Here is a 19369-nt window from a genome sequence, read left to right as displayed (position 1 = left end):
TACCGTCGGTTTGTGCAGAGATTCTCATCTATAGCATCACTATTGACCAAGTAGACTCAAAAGGGTGCTCCATTCAGATGGTCGGATGAGTGTGAGGAGAGCTTTCAAAAGCTCAAGACAGCTTTGACCACAACTCCAGTGTTGTTCTTGCCATCAGCTTCAGTTTCATATACCGTATATTGTGATGCTTCGAGAGTTGGTATTGGGTGTGTGTTGATGCAGGAGGGTAGAGTTATTACTTATGCTTCTCGTCAGTTGAAGCCCCATGAGAAGAACTGCCCTGTTCATGATTTGGAGTTGGCTGACATTGTTCATGCGTTGAAGATTTGGAGGCATTATTTGTATGGTGTGTCTTGTGAGGTGTTTACTGATCATCGTTGCCTCTAGAACTTGTTGAAGTAGAAGGATCTCAATTTGAGGCAGTGGAGATGGTTGGAGCTGCTAAAGGACTATGATATCACTATTTTGTACCATCCGGAGAAGGACAATATGGTGGCCGATGCCTTGAGTATGGGAAGTTTGGCATATATTCTTGTTGGGGAGAGACCTCTTGTAATTGATGTTCAATCCTTGGCCAATCGGTTCGTGAGGTTAGATATTTCGGAGCCCAGTCGGGTATTGGCTTGTGTGATTTCTCGGTCTTCCTTATGTGATCGCATCAAAGAGCGCTAGTATGATGATCCTCATTTGCTTGTCCTTAAGGACAAAGTTCAGCACAACAATGCCAGAGATGTGACTATTGGTGATGATGGGGTATTGAGGATGCAGGGCCGGATATACGTGCCCAATATATATGGGTTTTGGGAGTTGATTCTAGAAGAGGCTCATAGCTCGCGGTATTCTATTCATCAGGGTGTCGTGAAGATGTACTAGGATATGAGACAACATTATTGGTGGAGGAGAATGAAGAAAGACATTGTGGGATTTGTAGCACAGTGTCTCAATTGTCAGCAGGTGAAATATGAACATCAGAGACCGGATGGCTTGCTTCAGCAGATGGATATTCCAGAGTGGAAGTGGGAGTGGATCATCATGGACTTTGTAGTTGGGCTCCCACGGACTTTGACGAAGTTCGACACTATTTGGGTGATTGTGGATCAGCTGACCAAGTCCGCGCACTTCATTCCTGTGTGTACTACCTATTTTTCAGAGCGGTCGGCAGAGATATATATCCGGGAGATTGTTCGTTTGCATGGTGTCTTAGTTTCCATCATTTCAGATAGGGGTACTTAGTTTACTTCATAGTTTTGGAGATCCGTACAGCGAAAGTTGGGTATTCAGGTTGAGTTGAGCATAACGTTTCACCCTCAGACTAACGGGTAGTCCGAGCGCACTATTTAGATATTGGAAAATATTTTGCGCGCTTGTGTCATTGATTTGGAGGGTCATGGGATCAGTTTCTACCGCTCGCAGAGTTTACTTATAACAACAGTTATCAGTCGAGTATTCAAATGGCTCCAATGAGGCTTTGTATGAGAGACAGTGTAGATCTCCGCTCGGTTGGTTTGAGTCGGGTGAGGCTAGGCTATTAAGTACAAACCTGGTGCAAGATGCTTTAGACAAGGTGAAGCTGATTCAGGAGAGGCTTCGTGCATCGCAGTCGAGACAAAAGATTTATGCTGACAGGAAGGTTCGTGATGTGTCCTACATGGTTGGTGAGAAGGTTCTATTGAAGGTTTCACCTATGAAGGGTGTTATGATATTTGGGAAGAAGGGTAAATTAAGTCCTTGGTTCTTTGGGCCTTTTGAGGTGCTTCAGAGGATTGGGGAAGTGGCTTATGAGCTTGCTTTGCCACCCAGCTTATGGAGTGTGCATCCGGTATTTAATGTTTCTATGCTCCGGAAGTATATTGGCGATCCGTCTCATGTTTTGGATTTTAGCACGGTTCAGTTAGATGATGATTTGACTTATGATGTGGTGCCAGTAGCTATTTTGGAGCGTCAGGTTCGAAAGTTGAGGTCAAAGGATATAACTTCAGTGAAAGTGCAGTGGAGGTGTCGGCTCGTGGAGGAGGCTACCTGGGAGACCAAGTAGGAGATGCAGAGCAGATATCCTCACCTATTTGAGGCTTCAGGTATGTTTCTTGACCCGTTCGAGGACGAACGTTTATTTAAAAGGGGAAGGATGTATCCTTCCCGGCCAGTCGTTTTATGAGTTACCGCTCCGTTTCCCCCATTTCTACTTCTTACTGTCTTGTTCAGCTATATTATGTGATATCGGGTTGGATGGTTCGGGTTTGGAGAGGTTTTGGAAAGGAATGAGATACTTAGTCTATTTTGAGTAAGCTTAGATTGGAAAAGTCAATCGGATGTTGACTTATGTAAAAAATGGTTCGGATGTGAATTCCGATAGTTCGGATCGCTACGGAAGGTGATTTGGTACTTAGGAGCGTGATCGGAATGGGTTTTGGAGGTCCGGAGTAGATTTAGGCTTGAATTGGCGAAATTGGAATTTTGGCGTTTTCCGGTTGATAGTTGAGATTTTTATATAGGGTTCAGAATGGAATTCCGGAAGTTGGAGTAGGTTCATTGTGTCATTTGTGACGGGTGTGCGAAATTTCAGGTCATTCAGATGATGTTTGATAGACGTTTTCATAGAAAGCGGAATTTTGAAGTTTTTGGAATTCTTAGGCTTGAATCCGATGTCAATTTGGTGTTTTGATGTTGTTTTGAGCATTCCGAAGGTTGGAACAAGTTTGAATGAGATTATAGGATATGTTGACATGTTTGGTTGAGGTCCCGAGGGCCTCGGGTGAGTTTCGGGTGGTTGAACGGATCAAATTCATGTTGGAAAAGTTGTAGAAAATCTGTTGTTGGTGTTGTCGACATTTGGCCTTCGCGTTCGCGAGTGGGCTCTCGCTTTCGCGAAGGGTTAGGGTGTGAGGTAGAAAGTATGGCCTTCACGTTCGCAATGTGTGTCCCACGTTCGCGAAGGGTTAGGTGCAGTGTTCATCGCGAACGCATTGAGTTTCCCGCGTTCGCAGAGTAAATGGGAGCAGCTGGGTCCACGTTCATTGTGCTTCGCGTTCGCGAGCTATGGGTCGCGTTCGCGATGGGTTGAGGAGCTGAAGGTTCGTATTCGCATTCAGGATGTTGCATTCGTAAAGAAGGATTTAAGTGGTCAATGGATTTTGTGCTTTGCGAACGTGAGGCGTTGACCGCGTTCGCGAAGAAGGAAAGGGTCACCTCGGCAGAATGTTTAAATAGCCATTGTCCGTGATTTTGGGTCTAAACTTCACCATTTTTGAGCGATTTTTGAGCTTTTTTAGAAGGATTGAAGAGAGAATCAAAGGGAAACACTTGGAGTTAAGATTTATGGACTTAATACTCAATCATATTGTTATTTATACCTAATTAAACAGGAAATTTATGGAATGTAAAGCGTAAAATTGGGGAGTTAGGGCTTGGAATTTAAGACTTTGATTTGAGGATTTGAGAGGTTGTTTGTGGTCGGATTTTGATGTATTTGATATGTATGAACTTGTGAGACTGTAAGGATTCAAGTATTGGGATTTTTATTGGAATCTGAGACGTGAGCCCAGGGTCGGGTTTGGCCAATTTCAGGATTTTTTGATGTAAATTGGTTATTTTCGAGTGGGCTTTGTTTCCTTAGCATATTTTGATGGTATGAATCTGTTTTCGGTTAGTTTTGGAGCATCCGAAGGCTGAGTCGAGAGGCAAGGGCATCGCGGGCTAGAGTATGGACCGGATAGATATAAGTAATGATCGTAAATACTGTATTGAGGGTATAAAACCCTAGATTTCACATCGTTGTGCTACTTTGAGGTGATGCACATGCTAGATGACGAGCATAGAGTCGTGCACCATTGGGATTGTGATTTAGTTGGTCTCGTATGACTGTTAAACTGCGTATATGATTGAAAACTGTTTGTTATCGTTGTGTTTTGGAAACTATTATCATGTTTTTGGGCTATATGCCATATTTAGGCCTCGTGCCAACTATTTTGGACCCTTAGGGTATTTTACTACCATTACTCACTGTTTTGACATTATATTTGTAATCAGTCATGTTGTATTCTACTGTTGTCATAACTCAGCCATATTTACTCCATTTTGATACATTAAATGATATTTTAGGCTGATCATCATGTTTTACTGTTTCCCGAGTGCTTGAGAGAATTCTGACTGAGTGGTTATGCCACGAGGTGGCTTGTTAAGAGGCCGAGGGCCAGTTGATTATGCCACGAGATGGCTTGATATAGTGCTTGGGCTGTAGGAGCCCCTCCGGAGTCTACACACCCATAATGAGCGCGGGTACCCAGTGTGAGATATATCATTGCCCGAGGGGCTGTTGTTGTTTCATATTATTGCCGAGAAGCTGATACGAGTGATTGTGAGGTAGCCCGAGGGGCTGGTTCTGTTAGTATTTTTCCCGAGGGGCTGATTTATGTTTCTATCCTTTTTCTATATTTTTATCACTCGTTTGAACTACTGAAAGATGTTTTAAAGATGTTTTTTACTGAACTGAGGTGTTTTTACGAGTTTTACTGTACTACTGCATTGTTCTGGATTTATACTGTTTTGTTGTAGCATTATGTTGTGTTTTACATGTTTTCTTACTGTTTAGTTGCCTTTACTTTTATTACTTACTGGGTTGGCATACTCACATTACTCCCTGCGCCCTGTTTGCAGATCCAGGAGTCTCGGGTCACGCTAGCGAGTGCTGATTATCTTCCAGCATGCTTTTGGAGTTGACTAGGTAGTTGCTTGGCGTCCGCAGCTCAGTGTTTATCCTTCCTATCTTTATTTTGCTTTGTACTAGCTTTGTATTAGACTATGTTGTCTTTTCATATTCCTAGACCAGTCGTAGATACTTATGACTGGTGATACACCGATGTCGAGCTGTGTTTGTTTCCGCACTATTCTATTCTACTCTATGTTTTGGAACTTTTAGCTTATTAATGACTTTAAATGGCTTATTATAATTTTTAGGTTGGTTTGGGGTTTATATCGGCTGGCCTAGTTTCACGAGAGGCGCCATCACGACCAGGTCCATTTTAGGGTTCGTGACACTTAGGGTTTCACAGATTCAAACTCAGTAGGGGAGAGTGACAATTATCAAGTGATGCAAGTATGATCCAGTAAAAAAATATGAGACAGAGGGAAAGCAAGAAGGATTTTTATCTAAGAGAAGAGTAGTTGATGGTTGAAGGCAAGTACCATCGGGTAAGAGCCTTAATGTCCATAGGCCGCTTCGCTTAACCTCTGGACCAAGAATAACCGTGATAGCACTGAGACACATTCATGAATGCCATAGATTTAACAAAACATAGAAGGATTTCGAAGATTTGACATTGCATTATTTGGTCTAGGGTTTAGGATTTGGTGGATTTTGAATCTCTAAGATAAAACTAGCAAAGATTCAGCGAGAATCGTGGATATGAGAGACAAAGGAGATGATTTGAAATTAAATCTCATGATCTTGCACTAATTTGTGCAAGGTTCGTTGAGTGATAGAGCGGGGGTAGACGAGAGAACATAGATGGAAAGGGAAATTAGGGCGGCCGGTCAAAGAGGGAATGAGTAGGATTTTGGGGTTGTCTCTGAGTTAAAAACATGAGACTGAATCTAGACCGTTGGATCATTTGATCAATCACCCTAATATTTAGGAAGATAAAGATTTTAAAAATGTTTAAATCTCTAAAAAGAGGGATCGTTGGATCTTTCTGATCGGACTGTCGAAATTAAACCTTAAAAAGACTAAAGAATAGTAGGAAAAGGGAGATTAAACACAAACTGTTGATGAAATTGATCAACGGTCCAAATTTGTTATGTTTCCTTTGCGAGTGAGGGAGACAAGTGATGTGGCATGATTTCATTGGTTCGACGAGGCAGTCATAGATTGCCAAGTTGGAAAGAATGGTGTGTTTGGACTAAGTCAATTTCGGATTGGGCTTGGTATTGGGCTAGAATTAATTTAAAAGGTAGCCAATTTGTGTTAATTAAAGAATTGCAATTGTAGCCTTTTAGCCTGTTAATCCCGTTTGAAATTAAATTAAATAAACTTAATTATTTCTAATAATATGTATTAAAATTATAAATATCAAATATACCTATGGTTATTATATTTAATTATTTATAAAATACGTTTTTTCTAAATTATAACACTCATTTGAATTATTAACATAGTAACCTAATTAATTAGGAATTAAGGAGTAGTGCATTGAATTCGTTATAAAACCTATGTGTTGTACTATTAAAAGTTACTTAATAATATTAAAATAGTAAGTATATTTGTAATAATGTTAATGCTAGGTTATTAATTTCAAAATTAATACTTAGTTAAATTTCTAAAATAGGTATTTATTGATAGAAAAATACTTTCAACGCATTTATTGTAAATTATTAAGTACAAATAAATTTATTTTAAAAGGGAGCGTTGAAATTGGCCGTCAACAGTTGCCCCTCTTCGACCGAAGATAATAAAAGAGTTTTCGAGCAAAGAAATAGAACCAAAGCCAATTTTATCCCGACATTAGGCATACATTGCATGAGTGGCACGAGGATTATGAGCTGCAAGAATGAGAGAATTCCTAAGAGGAAATTTCAAGAATCGAGTCGAATTCTGGCTTTCAATTGCTTACATACCTCGGGCTTAACGAGGATCAAGTCTCATGTAGTTCTAGAGTTAGGACTTTGAGGAAGTGATGCTTATAGGACTTTGTGGCTTGACTCCAAAGATTTGAAAAATTAGAGTTCAATTCATCATTTTGAACTTCAACCCAGATCCTTGGCCCACTAATGAGTTTGTTGTCCCTCATAGCGTTGTAGTTTGGGCTGCTACTTAGAAGGAGTTCCACTTTGAGATATTTGGTTTTGCAAAAATAAAATATACACATATCCATATATTGCAACGCAGAATATATTAAGATATGATGTAAATGAAGCAGGAATGATAATGCCTGGTTGTCGGAGAGTCGTTATTTGGGATAGGGATGATGGGATACTTGAACTTGACTCGATTGGTTAGACGGGTTGTGTACCATTCCGCAGCTATCGGAGCATTGAAAAGTGTCTCCTCTTGTTGGACGAGCTTGACTTGTAGAGTGCATCTTTGTTTGTTGGGAGAACTTTGCACTGAGAAAATATCTCCAATTGTTGGGAGAGCTTGTTTTGTAGAGTGCGTTCCTGCTTATTGGGAGAGCTTTGCTCTAAAATGTAAAATAATATCTGCCTGGGAGTGGTTGACTTGAATTGTAATAATGTATGAAGCTGCATGAGACAAACGTCAAAACATTCAGGGTAATAGTAAAGGAAAGAAAAGCATGCCCAAGGGATACTCTAGATTGCGAAGCTAAGTTGCGCCCATCGATTAGTAGAAACATCAGTCACGAGGTTTGTGACTGTCTATTCTGGCCTCCGTTGAGATGGAGAGGTAGTACAGATTGCTCCGTTGGTAGAATGAACAGTTTGCTATATACAAGGCTTCGATTGGAGAAGCCGACATTTGGTTTTTATAGGGCGCTCCAGTCGGTTGAGTTGACGATTTGCTATGGATAGGACTTCAATTGGTGAAGCCGACGACTCATTTTGTACAAGGTGCTCCGCTATATATAGCAAATGGTTTGCTAATAGGATTTCAATTGGTTAAGCCAACGACTTGTTTTGTACAAGGTTCTTCGATTGTTTGAGTTGATGATTTGCTATGGATAGGAATTCAATTGGTGAAGTGGGCAACTCGTTTTGTACAAGGTGCTCCGATTGATTGAGCAAACGGTTTGCTATATAAAGCGTGCCTTTTCTACACCAGCGATCTGATTCCAAGGTACCTATAAAGGATTCAAGGATTAGCTTTTGTTGTACTAGAAAAATTCAAGTAATGGAGAAAAAGGTGATAATCCTGGGATAGTGGCAAATCCGTCATTTTCCCAGTGTGGTCCCAACGTATCCTTACTTCCCGTTGACCCTGCATTCAAAGAAAAATTCTTAGTGGGAGGGGAGTTGGTTTGTGTCGACCACAGTATTGATTCGCCCCGGCCTTTGATATGGCTATGCCGCGAAGTTTGGTAGGTGGAAAAAATTACTGTATTTTGTTTTTTAGAAAAGAAATTTTGAAAATCTTTGTTCTAAGACAATTGCCATCGTTCCGAATTATGAAATGCCACAAAAGTTCTCCACACGCGAGTGTCTCTTCTTGAAAACTCTGTCCCGTCGATGTCGATCCTTCGTGATGCTCTGACAACGCGGCTTCTTACTGTTGCGACTGTGCCCTAATTTAAACTAATGCATTATAAAGGTCTTTCCTAAGGTTATGATCGAACCCTTTCAGGTTTGCCTATGTATCCAAAACAGAATCAGGTCTGAACGTAGTTCATAGATGATGATAAATATATGATGAGGATGATCGTGTCTGACTCAGGCGGCCTACGTATCCAAATGGAATTAGGTCAAGACATAGTTCAATTACAATAGATGCAAAATAATGGGATTAAGAATTAAATGTTCGAGTCTGACTCGGACTGCCTATGTATCAAAATGGAATCAGGCTAGAACGTAGTTCAATCACAAATAACGACTAAATCTGATGAGGATTGCCTATGTATTCTTTATAAGGAAATCAAGTCAGCGTAGTTTCATAGCTACATACAAAAATAATGTTTGGATTTTATATTACAAGATAAAGGAGGGAGAGAAATTGAACCGTACGAGGGTTGCCTACGTATCTCTCCGTGGGAAGATAGGTTGAACGTATTTCTGTTACAGCAAAACCTAACTCTATTTGTCTTCAAACATAGTATCTCTTGATTGTGTCTGAGTTGGTGGGCTTTGTTTTGATTCTTCCATCCATTTCTCCCATTATTAGCGCTCCACCCGACAACACTCAGTGAACCACGTAAGGACCTTTCCAGTTTGGTGCAAACTTCCCTTTGGATTCTTCTTGATGGGGAAAGATTTTCTTCAAAACCAACTGTCCCGGTGTGAATTGGCGAGGTTTCACCCTTTTGTTAAATGCACTGGCCATCCTATTCTGATATAGTTGACCATGGTATACTGCATCCATTCTCTTCTCGTCGATGAGCATGAGTTGTTATTTCTTAAACCGTATCCATTCTGCATCGTCCAACTTAGCCTCTTGAATGACCCTTAAAGATGGTATCTCAACCTCTGTGGCGATCACAGCTTCAGTTCCATATACTAACATGTACGACATTGCCTAGTGGATGTTCTCATGGTGGTCCGATAACCCAGTAAGGAGAAGGATAATTTTTTGTGCCATTGCCTTTGTTGTCCATTATCTTTCACAAAATCCTCTTGATATTTTTGTTGGCTGCCTCAACTGCCCCATTCATTTGTGGTCTGTAGGTTGTGGAGTTGCAGTGGATGATTTTTAACTTCTCGCAGATCTCTCTCATGAGGTTGCTATTGAGATTGGCAGCATTGTTAGTAATGATCGACTTAGGTATCCCAAATCTATAGACGATGTTGTTTCGGATGAGAAATATACCACTACCATTTTTGCGACGACCTTGTAGATAGATGATTCGACCCATTTAGTAAAGTAGTCGAGGGCTACCAAGATGAAGCGGTGCCAATTTGATGCAGCGGGTTCTATAGGTCAAATCACGTCCATACCCCAAACGGCGAGTGGCCATGGTGAACCCATCACATTCAACTCATTCGGTGGAACCCGTATGAAATCCTTGTGAATCTGGCACTAGTGACACTTCTGTATGTAGCGGATATTGTCATATTCCATAGTCATCCAAAAGTAACCAACTCTCAAGTTCTTTTTGGCTAGTGTGAACCCGTTCATATGGGTTCCCGCATGTTCCTGCACGTATTTCTTCCAGTAACTTGTTCGCCTCAACTGCATCTACACATCTCAACAAACCCAAGTCTGGGGTCCTCCTGCACAGGACTTCCCTTTTAAGGAAAAAGTGATTCCCCAACCTTCTAAGGGCTCGCTTCAGACTACTATTAGCATTCTCCTGGTACTTGATCTTGCCCAAATCACACCTAAAATTGGGGTTGTGAAGTGGTCGATTTCAATAATAATTACCCAACTAGGAGTCGAGATCGAATCCACAGGGAGCATAGATGGGATTAGTGGTATATAATTGAACTAAGCGCGTAAATTGTCTAAGTTGCACTTCCGTATATTTTGTTTTGATTCTACTTCTAAATTATGCTACGGTTTGCAAATATAAAATATGACACTAGAGAATATTGTTTTTGTGGTTGTTTTTCAAATATGTAAAAGGTCTAGGGCTATGCCTTCCACCTAGGTATTTACCCAACGGGTTGTAGGCTTTAGAGTGAGTTTCGTTGTTGGAGTGTATTATATCAATCAACACATAATTATCCACTCAACACCTCTCGGTAAGGGAGTGGTTTTGCCCAATTTGGCTTTCTCAAGTCCAAATGGGTATTGCATGAAATAGTTGATAAATGATCAAGTCGGGTTTTACTGTCTCTAGGTTCAACCCTTTAATTGGGACTATCAATCTCTTGAGTTCATCCCAATTTCTTGTTAGCCAAGCTTTCCTCGACTAAGTCCCTCTTTCTGAAGTAGAGACTAAGTCAAATAGGCTTGAATCAATGTTTGCAACCATCAATTCTACAATTATTGCAAGAAGTAGGCTAAATATTACATATCCAATCATAAACAAGCCCTAAATCAAACACCAAATAGGTATCCTAGGGTTGGGTCACAACCCTAGCTAAAAATTTAGATACTCATAGTGGGTAATGAAAAAAATAGAGAGGGAATGATAATAAAACTCATATAGAAAGATTAAAAGACAAAAATCTAATATTTAATCACTATAGTAAGCTAAAGTTACTAAAACCAGTAAAGAAAAACTGCTACAGATGTTTAGATATTCAAAACTTGACCTAATTTCGTGAAAGAAGTCTATTTATACATAGCTGAAAATTTCGAACAAAATTACCCTTTCAAAGGTTCTACGGCTGCACAATTCCATGTGTGGTCCGCACTTCTTCTTCAGTCTTCGCAGGAGCTTGGTATGCGGCCGCATAATTCTGGATTTTGGCTGCATGTTTCTTGTTTTTCGGTTCGTACAATAGTGAGTGCGACCGCACATACCTTTTCTGTAACCACACACATCTGTGTGCAGCCACATGGCAAGATTATGCAACCGCACAATAATTGTGCGGTCCGCATATCCTTGAAGCTCGAACTGGGACTTTTCTAAACTTGAACTCTTTGGTGGCTTCTGCGGCGGCACAATAATTCTAACGACTCGACCGGTCGTTTTGAGATCTAGCACATAGTTCAACGGTTTAAGGCCCTGAGTAGCTTCACTTCAAGTATTATGACTTGTATGCATGGTCGGAACTGAATTTCGGGAAGTTCGAAGTTGATTTGGAAAGAAAATTCTCATTTTGGAAGCTTTTAGTTGGAAGAATTGACTAAAGTGTGAATTTTGAGTACATGACCTCGGAATCGAGATTTGAACGTTCCAACAAGTTTGTATGATGATTTTGCACTTAAGGTATATGTCCAGATCGGGTTTTGGATGACCCGGGATTTCGGCGCCTATGGTGGAAGTTGGAATTTTGGAAGAATTTCACAAATTTGGGTTGAGGTTTATTTCAATTTTATCGATGTCCGTTTCGGATTCTTAGTCTAGGAATAGCTTTGTATGGTGGTTCTAGCATTGGGAGTGTATCCGGAAGTAGATTTGGAGGTTCGTAGGTCATTTCAGGGTCATTTGGTGAAAGTCAGAAATTTGAAGGTTTTTGAGAAGTTTGACCGGGAGTGGTCGTTTTGATATCGGGATCTGATTCTGATTCTAGAAGTTGAAGTATGTCCGTAATGTTGAATGTGACTTTTGTACAAAATTTCAGATCAATCGGACGTGATTGATGGGTTTCGGCATCGAATGTGGAAGTTTGAAGTTCTAAAGTTCATTAAGCTTGAATTGGGGTGTGATTAATGATATTGTTGTTTTTTGATGTGATTTGAGGCCTCGGGCAAGTCAGTGTTGTGTTATGGGACTGGTTTGTGTGATTGGATGGGGTCTCGAGGGGCCTCGGGTGTGTTTCGGAGCTTTTTGGGTTGTTACGCACTATATTGAGAAGACGCCTTTGATTTATGATTTGATTGAACCATTAGATTCTTATTGTAATTACGGAGCCATAGCAATAAGAATCGTCGAATTTTGATGTCGTATGAGAGGGTTATGCCCATTTCCGTGTCGGACAAAATTGCTGGTTTCTGGTGCGATGATTTGTTCTTTGCAAATGCGAGAGAGGTTCCACGAACGCGAAGAAGGATTTCTGGGTTGACGGTCAACACGAAAAATTGCTCTTCGTGAATGCGAAGGTCTCCCACGAAGACGATGAATAAAAATTCCCTGGGCGGTGTTTTCAACCGAGAATTTTAGTACTTTGGGCATATCTTGAGTTCTAGAGCTCCGTTTATGTTGATTTTCACGGTGTTGTTCTCGTCTCAACAAGGGGGTAAATATATGACCTTTATTTTTATGTTTCTCCATGACTATTTCTGTTGGTTTCTATTTTTATCCGTGTTTGGATTGTAGAAATTGGGATTTTGAGTCCCAATGTTAACAATGGTAAATCCTTGATTTGAGGGTCGATTCATGGACGAAATTGGATGAATTTTTGCATATAGATCATATGAGTTACGGGTAATATTTATTTTCAATAATTTTGAAATATGGTCACGTGATCCCGAGGGTTGACTTTATTGACTTTTCGAGCAAAGTTGGGAGTTGTTATATATTGATTTATTATGAGTATTAGAGTATATTTTTATTGTTTGCACATTTATTGACTAGTTTTGGAGTGACATACACCGATTTGAGGTGTTAGAGAGATGTTGGAGCCGGTTATGGAATTTCGGAGTGAGGTAAGTCTACTATCTACCCAGTGAGGGGGAAATTACCCCTAGGTGTTGTATATTGATGTGTGCTACTTGTTGTAAGGGCTACATACACGCAAGGTGATGAGAGCCCGTCGTGGCTACATTCATTTTATTGTCCAGGCATGCTTAGGTTCACATCATGCTATTGATGTACTATTTGAGCAGTCTCTCACCTATTAAATTCCTATGTTTTACATTTCTACTTGAGACTAGGCTTGCTATTATAGAGACTTCACGAGTTCATGATTAGTCACCAAATAATTTTACTCCTCTTACGGCATGTTTTCGTGGTATATATGTTTCATTGAAAGGTTTCTGTTAAAAAAATTACAACTCACATGTTTATTTGTGAGGGGGGGTCAAGGACCCGTCAAAGCTTCTTATTATGGGATCCGGTTGTTCGCCTCGGCAGGATTATGTATTTCACATCTTATGGGATCGGGCCATTCGCCTCGGTAGGATTTATGTACCACACTCTCATGGGAGCGAGTCGTTCGCCTCGGTAGGTTAATAGATGCATCTATGGTTCGTTCCATTCGACATTCGGCAGTGGATAATTTACATATTTATGTTGGATCGGGCCGTATGCCTCGACATTTCCTATATCATAACCTCATGGAATCGTGCGTAATATTTGACTAGAAGCCAGTGTATCTGTGAGTTTTTCCTGATTTGAATTATGACAATCTATTTGGTGAGATCCACTACACCTATATGTGTGCTCCGGTTAAGGGGGGAATTTCTAATGGGAAGCTTGAGTCCATTGTAAAGAGGGGAATTTATATCACGTATTTTATGCTTGTTTATTTAATTTATTTACTCTGCCTCATGTTTATTTACCCGTTTACTGTACCTGATATTATTGGATCACTAGTGAGTGTCGATGTCGACCCTTCGTCACTACTCCTCCGGAGTTAGGCTAGATACTTACTGGGTACACATGGATTTATGTACTCATACTACACTTGCTGCACATTTTTGTTCATGTACATATATGTTTAGTGGCCTTGTGCGAGAAGAGGTGTGTAGACATGCAGGTACTTAGGTGAGGTGTATTCCTTATTATGACCGGCAACCAGCAGAGTCTCTTTCAGAGTATTTATATTTCGCCTATCTAATTTGTATTTCGGACAGATGTTGTATTTTATTTTATATTCCTAGATGATGCTCATGCACTTGTGACACCAGGTTTTGGGGTGATTATGGGTTGTCCTATACTAAAACTGTTAAAAATATTATTATTTATTCTGTAAATCCCATCTTTTACTATTTAATTAAAGGAAAATATGATTTATAAAATATTGAAATGAGAACCAAATTAAGTATTTATTGTTGGCTTGCCTGGCAGTGGTGTCCGGCGCCATCACGATCTTTAATGGATTTTGGGTCGTGACAATATGGTATTAGAGCACTAGGTTCACTTAGCTATCACAAGTCATGAGCGAGTCTAGTAGACTCTTGCAGATCGGTACGGAGACGTATGTACTTATCTTTAAGAGGCTACAAGGCTATTAGGAGCACTTCCCTTCTTGATTCCTCATCGTGCGATTGATCCTTTTAAGGCTTGTAGATTTATTTCTTTCTTATTTTATCTTATGTGACGTGAAGCGCTTGTTATGGATTAGGAATCGAGGAATTGTCATGGTACTACAGATACGGTGCAGGATGTTTCTACCTGCGTATTTGATTGGGCTATTACCATCGTCTTTCAGAAGGTGGTCCTGTTTTTTTTAGCTCAGTATCATTATTACCTAAGGTTTTGAGATTTGACATTGATTGTTATGATGATTCATGCGTTGCTACCGCATAGTGTTTTGTAATGGTAGGATTCTTGTCTAGGTGTCGACGCAGTGAATGACCTGAAAGGAGGTTTTACACAGTGCATGATTCAGAGATTCAGTATTCTATTTCCGATGGAGGAAAGGCAATCGGACTAGGAATGTTAAGATTTGGGTTGATAAAGTAACGAGGCTTGATATTTTCAAGCGTTGTAGAGTTCTCAATTGTTATGTGGTGTCATCATCCTTGTTGAATGCGTTAAGGTTCACCGATGTTATGTCCTTCTTCAATTTGCCTTCGGGGCAGGGTATTGTGGAATGGTGCCTGAGATGCGGTTGTCAGAGATAACAACGTGTAGCGATTTCGGAATCGAATTGGTACTTCTAGTATTGATGCCTCGAGAAAGATGATCTTCTAAGAGGTTTAGAGTTGGTAACGACAACAATTGGGCAACGAAGGATAAGGAAAGACATGTGGTAGGTGTTTTACGGTTGTTGAATTGCTATAAGGTCAAGTGTGAAAAGTGAAAGTTGAGGAGTTGATTAAAGGAGAGGTTGAACCAAAGTGGGAGAGTGGCGGAGCAACATATGAGTTCTGTGGTAGGATGGTCACACGCCTTGAGAAAAATCTGGAGCTATTTGGGAAATTCATGGTAGATAGCGACTAGGTCCACGGATTTGTATTTGGGTGCAACATGACGTCGAGTTTGGAATGGATTATTGAAATTTTAGCTAATGCCAATGGGGAAGAAAGAACCTCGGTGGGTCTCAGGGTTATGTAATTGTAGCTTCAAGCTAAGTGGAGAGCCCCACCATCTATGATTGAACTACTTGTTTATCTACTTGTGCGGTTTCTGGTTATTGATGTATTGGTGGGTTATTACGACTAAGGGAAAAAAACACCAGTGGTAATTTGAGCAAAGGATTTGAGGAACATGTGCTAGCTTTGGCCTTATCGGTTCATGTTCAGGTTTTGGGAAGACTCAGAGTCTATGCTTTGTGTGGATGTGATGCACAAGGAAAGGAATTCAGCCGGTTGCTTCTTGGAGAGGGTTTTCATGTGCTACCAGGCCTTGGAGTGTGACTATATTCTGAAACAAGTCAAAGTGGGTGACTCCCAACAATGGCCATAGTAGATTCCAAATTAATGTGTAGTTCCTAGGTATTTCGAGTCCGTTGTATGGTTAAGTTTTGAACTTTGGAATGAATTATGTAAGGGGCTTGGAGTGTTCTATGTTATAATCGGTTTGTGGTGTAGTATTGGAGTAATGGGAGAAAATAACTTTGGGTTCATAGAGGAATTTCCAGGACGAGTGTACTAGTTGAAGATGTGAATATACGCACAATGAGGACATGAGATAGTTCGTGGGTTGTAGAGATAGAGTGGTCTCGTGAAATAAGGTCACTCAGGATGAGTACGAATTTGTGTTCGCTAGGTTTTAAATGGAGCTATTATAATTCCTAAGGCAAGTCTGGAGTAAATTAGAGGAGGTTAGATAGGTTAGCAATGGTTGGATTGGCATGATGGTGCCAATGATCATTTCCTTCAGCATGTTAAGTTATACATGTGATTTGTGGTTGTACGTGCGAGGCTTGAAGGTTGTCGTAATTTATTTTATATGCGGGCATTCGTGTATTATGGCCTGTTAGGTGTAGATGGATCCCGGAAGAATTATGGTGGTTTAGACCACTACTCGAGGTTTGTATTTTCTGCGATTATGGGATTTCAATCGCGTGTTGCAATAGTTCTCCTGAAATGAGTCAAGTAAAAGGTTTCTATATGATGGAGTGTTTATTCGATTAGTGATTCGGGAGTTATAATGGAATTCTTGTACTCTCGCGTATTGGCGTGTTAGGTGCAGTGAGCGGCATAGGAATTGGAAGTTGAGGATCAAGGTTGCGGTTTGGTGTAGACAAGGAAGTCACAAGGTTGGCTGAGCAGGAAATAATTAAGATGTTTAGAGTAAGCTGGTATTGTCTTTAGCGTCACCTAAGATTGGTGTCATGTGTAAGAGGCTTTGTGTACTGATCTACAGATTCTTGATTCGCTGTGCAGTATTGTATGCCAGTAGTATGGATGTGCAGACTTTTTTACCTGGTGCGGAAGGTTGTTGGAGCGTATTCCAAGGGAAGATTGTATAAATGTGACATGTATTCACTTGATTGATTGAAGATTGAAACCAAGTATAGAGATTATGGTACTATTGCAATTTGAGAGTTTAGGCTTGGAAGGCGCTCTATTCATTTGGTTGTGAACTGTGGAAGTTTGTTTCGGATTGGGCGGCTATTCTTGTGTGTCATTGGAAAAAGAGGTAGTTTGGATCCTTGAAATGTTATTATCCCAGTACGGTACAGTCAGAATCATCTTGAGGTTCGTGGGTGGATCTAAATATGAATGTGGGCCCTATATCGGGCCGTATGGGCTCATTTCAGCTTAGTGTTTTTCACGGAGGAATCTTCGGGCCCTGGATGTTATTTATGTTGTCAGCTATTCCATGTAATCTATATTATGCCAGGTGGGTTGGGAGGTAGTTCGATTATTAGAACTCGTATTGAGATCCCATGTAATTATTGGTATTGTGAGAGCAAGATGGCTCTTAAGATACCGATCATTTATCACACCTTAGTTGTGTTTGAATTTCATAGCGTATGTCGCTATCCGTCTCCCCAGGATTTGTATTATGCACTTCTCGTGTTTGTAATTGATGTTCGGGTATTTCGCAGGTATGAGCATTTTAGCTCGATATGTATTTCCTTATAGATTATTATGTGTGGATAGGGTGGCACACCACCACGGGTATGTGGTTTAGATCGGGTGGCACCCCGCCACGGGTATCATGGTTGGATCGGGTTGCACTCCACAACGGTATCATGTGTTGATTGGGTTGCACGCCGTAACAGCATGATGTTGAGTGCAGTTTCCCTTATCTTTTATTATGTGTTTTGTTTCTCATTTTCTTGGGAAGGTTCATAACGTCTTTTTGGTTGTTTAAATTAGTTATGTCGGTTGAGTAGTTCTTTCCAGAGTTCATGCTTCCTTATGTGTCATATTCAAGTTGTGTGCATGGTGTGATTTGAGCAAAGGATTATGGTCACGTTGGGTTCATTGTTTGGTGATTAATACGGTATTCGTGTGTTAGAATCTGGTATCGTGGAGAAACTCTGGATGTTGGAATTTGGTTCTAAAGCTTGCTAGCTAAGGTAGCAGGAAGGATCTTTAGTTTTTCTCGAGCTAATGTAGAAAACTGGGTTATGGTGGTACGGGCAGTTGTGCGAGGTGTTAAACAGTGATTTTGGACAACTTCGGAGCAGTTCTTGGCACGTTCGAGGATGAACGTATGTTTAAATGGGAGAGAATCTAACAATTCGACCAGTCGTTTTGAGCTCTACGTGTCGTTCAGTGTTTTAAGGCCCTGAGTAGCTTCAGTTCAGGTATTATGACTTGCATGCGTGGTCAGAACTGAATTTTGGGAAGTTCGGAGTTGATTTGGAAAGAAAATTCTTATTTCAGAAGCTTTAAGTTAGAAGAATTGACTAAAGTGTAAATCTTTAGTAAAGGACCTAGGAATTGGGATTTGAAGGTTCCAACAGGTTCGTATGATGATTTTGGACTTAAGGCATATGTCCGGATCGGGTTTTGGATGACCCGAGAGTGTTTCGGCGCCTATTACGGAAGTTGGCATTTGGGAAGAATTTCATAAATTTTGGTTAAGGTGTATTCCAATGTTATCGATGTACGTTTGGGTTTCTGAGTCTGGGAATAGCTCCGAATGGCAATTCTGGTATTGGGAGCGCATCCGGAAGTTGATTTAGAGGTCCATAGGTCATTTCGGGGTCATTTCGCGACAGTCAGAAATTTGATGATTTTTGAGAAGTTTAACCGGGATTGGACTTTTTGATATCGGGGTTGGTTTCCGATTCTGGAAGTTGGAGTAGGTCTGTAATGTCAAATTTGACTTGTGTGCAAAATTTGAGATCAATCAGACGCGATTTGATGGGTTTCGGCATTGAATGTAGAAGTTTGAAGTTCTAAAGTTCATTAAGCATGAATTTAGGTGCGATACATAATTTTGATGTTGTTTGATGTGATTTGAGGCCTCGAACAGGTCCGTGTTATGTTATGGGACTGGTTTGTGTGATTGGACAGGGTCCTGGGGCCTCGGGTGTGTTTCGAAGGTGTTTGGGTTGTGTCTCGCTCTTATTTGATGTTTCAGCATCGTTTCTTGGGCACTATATTGAGCAAACGACCTTTGATTTGTGGTCGTATTGAACTATTAGATTCTTATTGTAATTACAGAGCCATAGAAACAAGAATCGTTGAATTTCGATGTCGTATGAGAGAGTTATGCCCATTTCTGTGTAGGACAAAATTGCTGATTTCTGGTGCGAAGATTTGTTCTTCGCAAACGTGAGAGAGGTTCTGCGAACACGAAGAAGGATTTCTAGGTTGACGGTCAACGTGAAAAAAAGCTCTTCGTGAAAGCGAAGGTCTCCCCAGAGGGGATGAAGAAAAATTCCCCGAACAGTGTTTTAAACCGATAATTTTAGTATTTTGGGCGTATCTTGAGTTCTACAGTTCCGTTTGAGTTGATTTTGCGGTTTGGTTCTCGTCTCAACAAGGGGGTAAATATCTGACCTTTATTTTGATGTTTCTCCATGACTATTGCTGTTGGTTTCTATTTTTATCCGTGTTTGGATTGTAGAAATTGGGATTTTGAGC

This window comes from Nicotiana tabacum, chromosome 1 (genome assembly GCF_000715075.1).
Source record: "Nicotiana tabacum cultivar K326 chromosome 1, ASM71507v2, whole genome shotgun sequence".
Classification (NCBI taxonomy): Eukaryota; Viridiplantae; Streptophyta; class Magnoliopsida; order Solanales; family Solanaceae; genus Nicotiana; species Nicotiana tabacum.
This window is presented reverse-complemented; position numbering follows the sequence as displayed.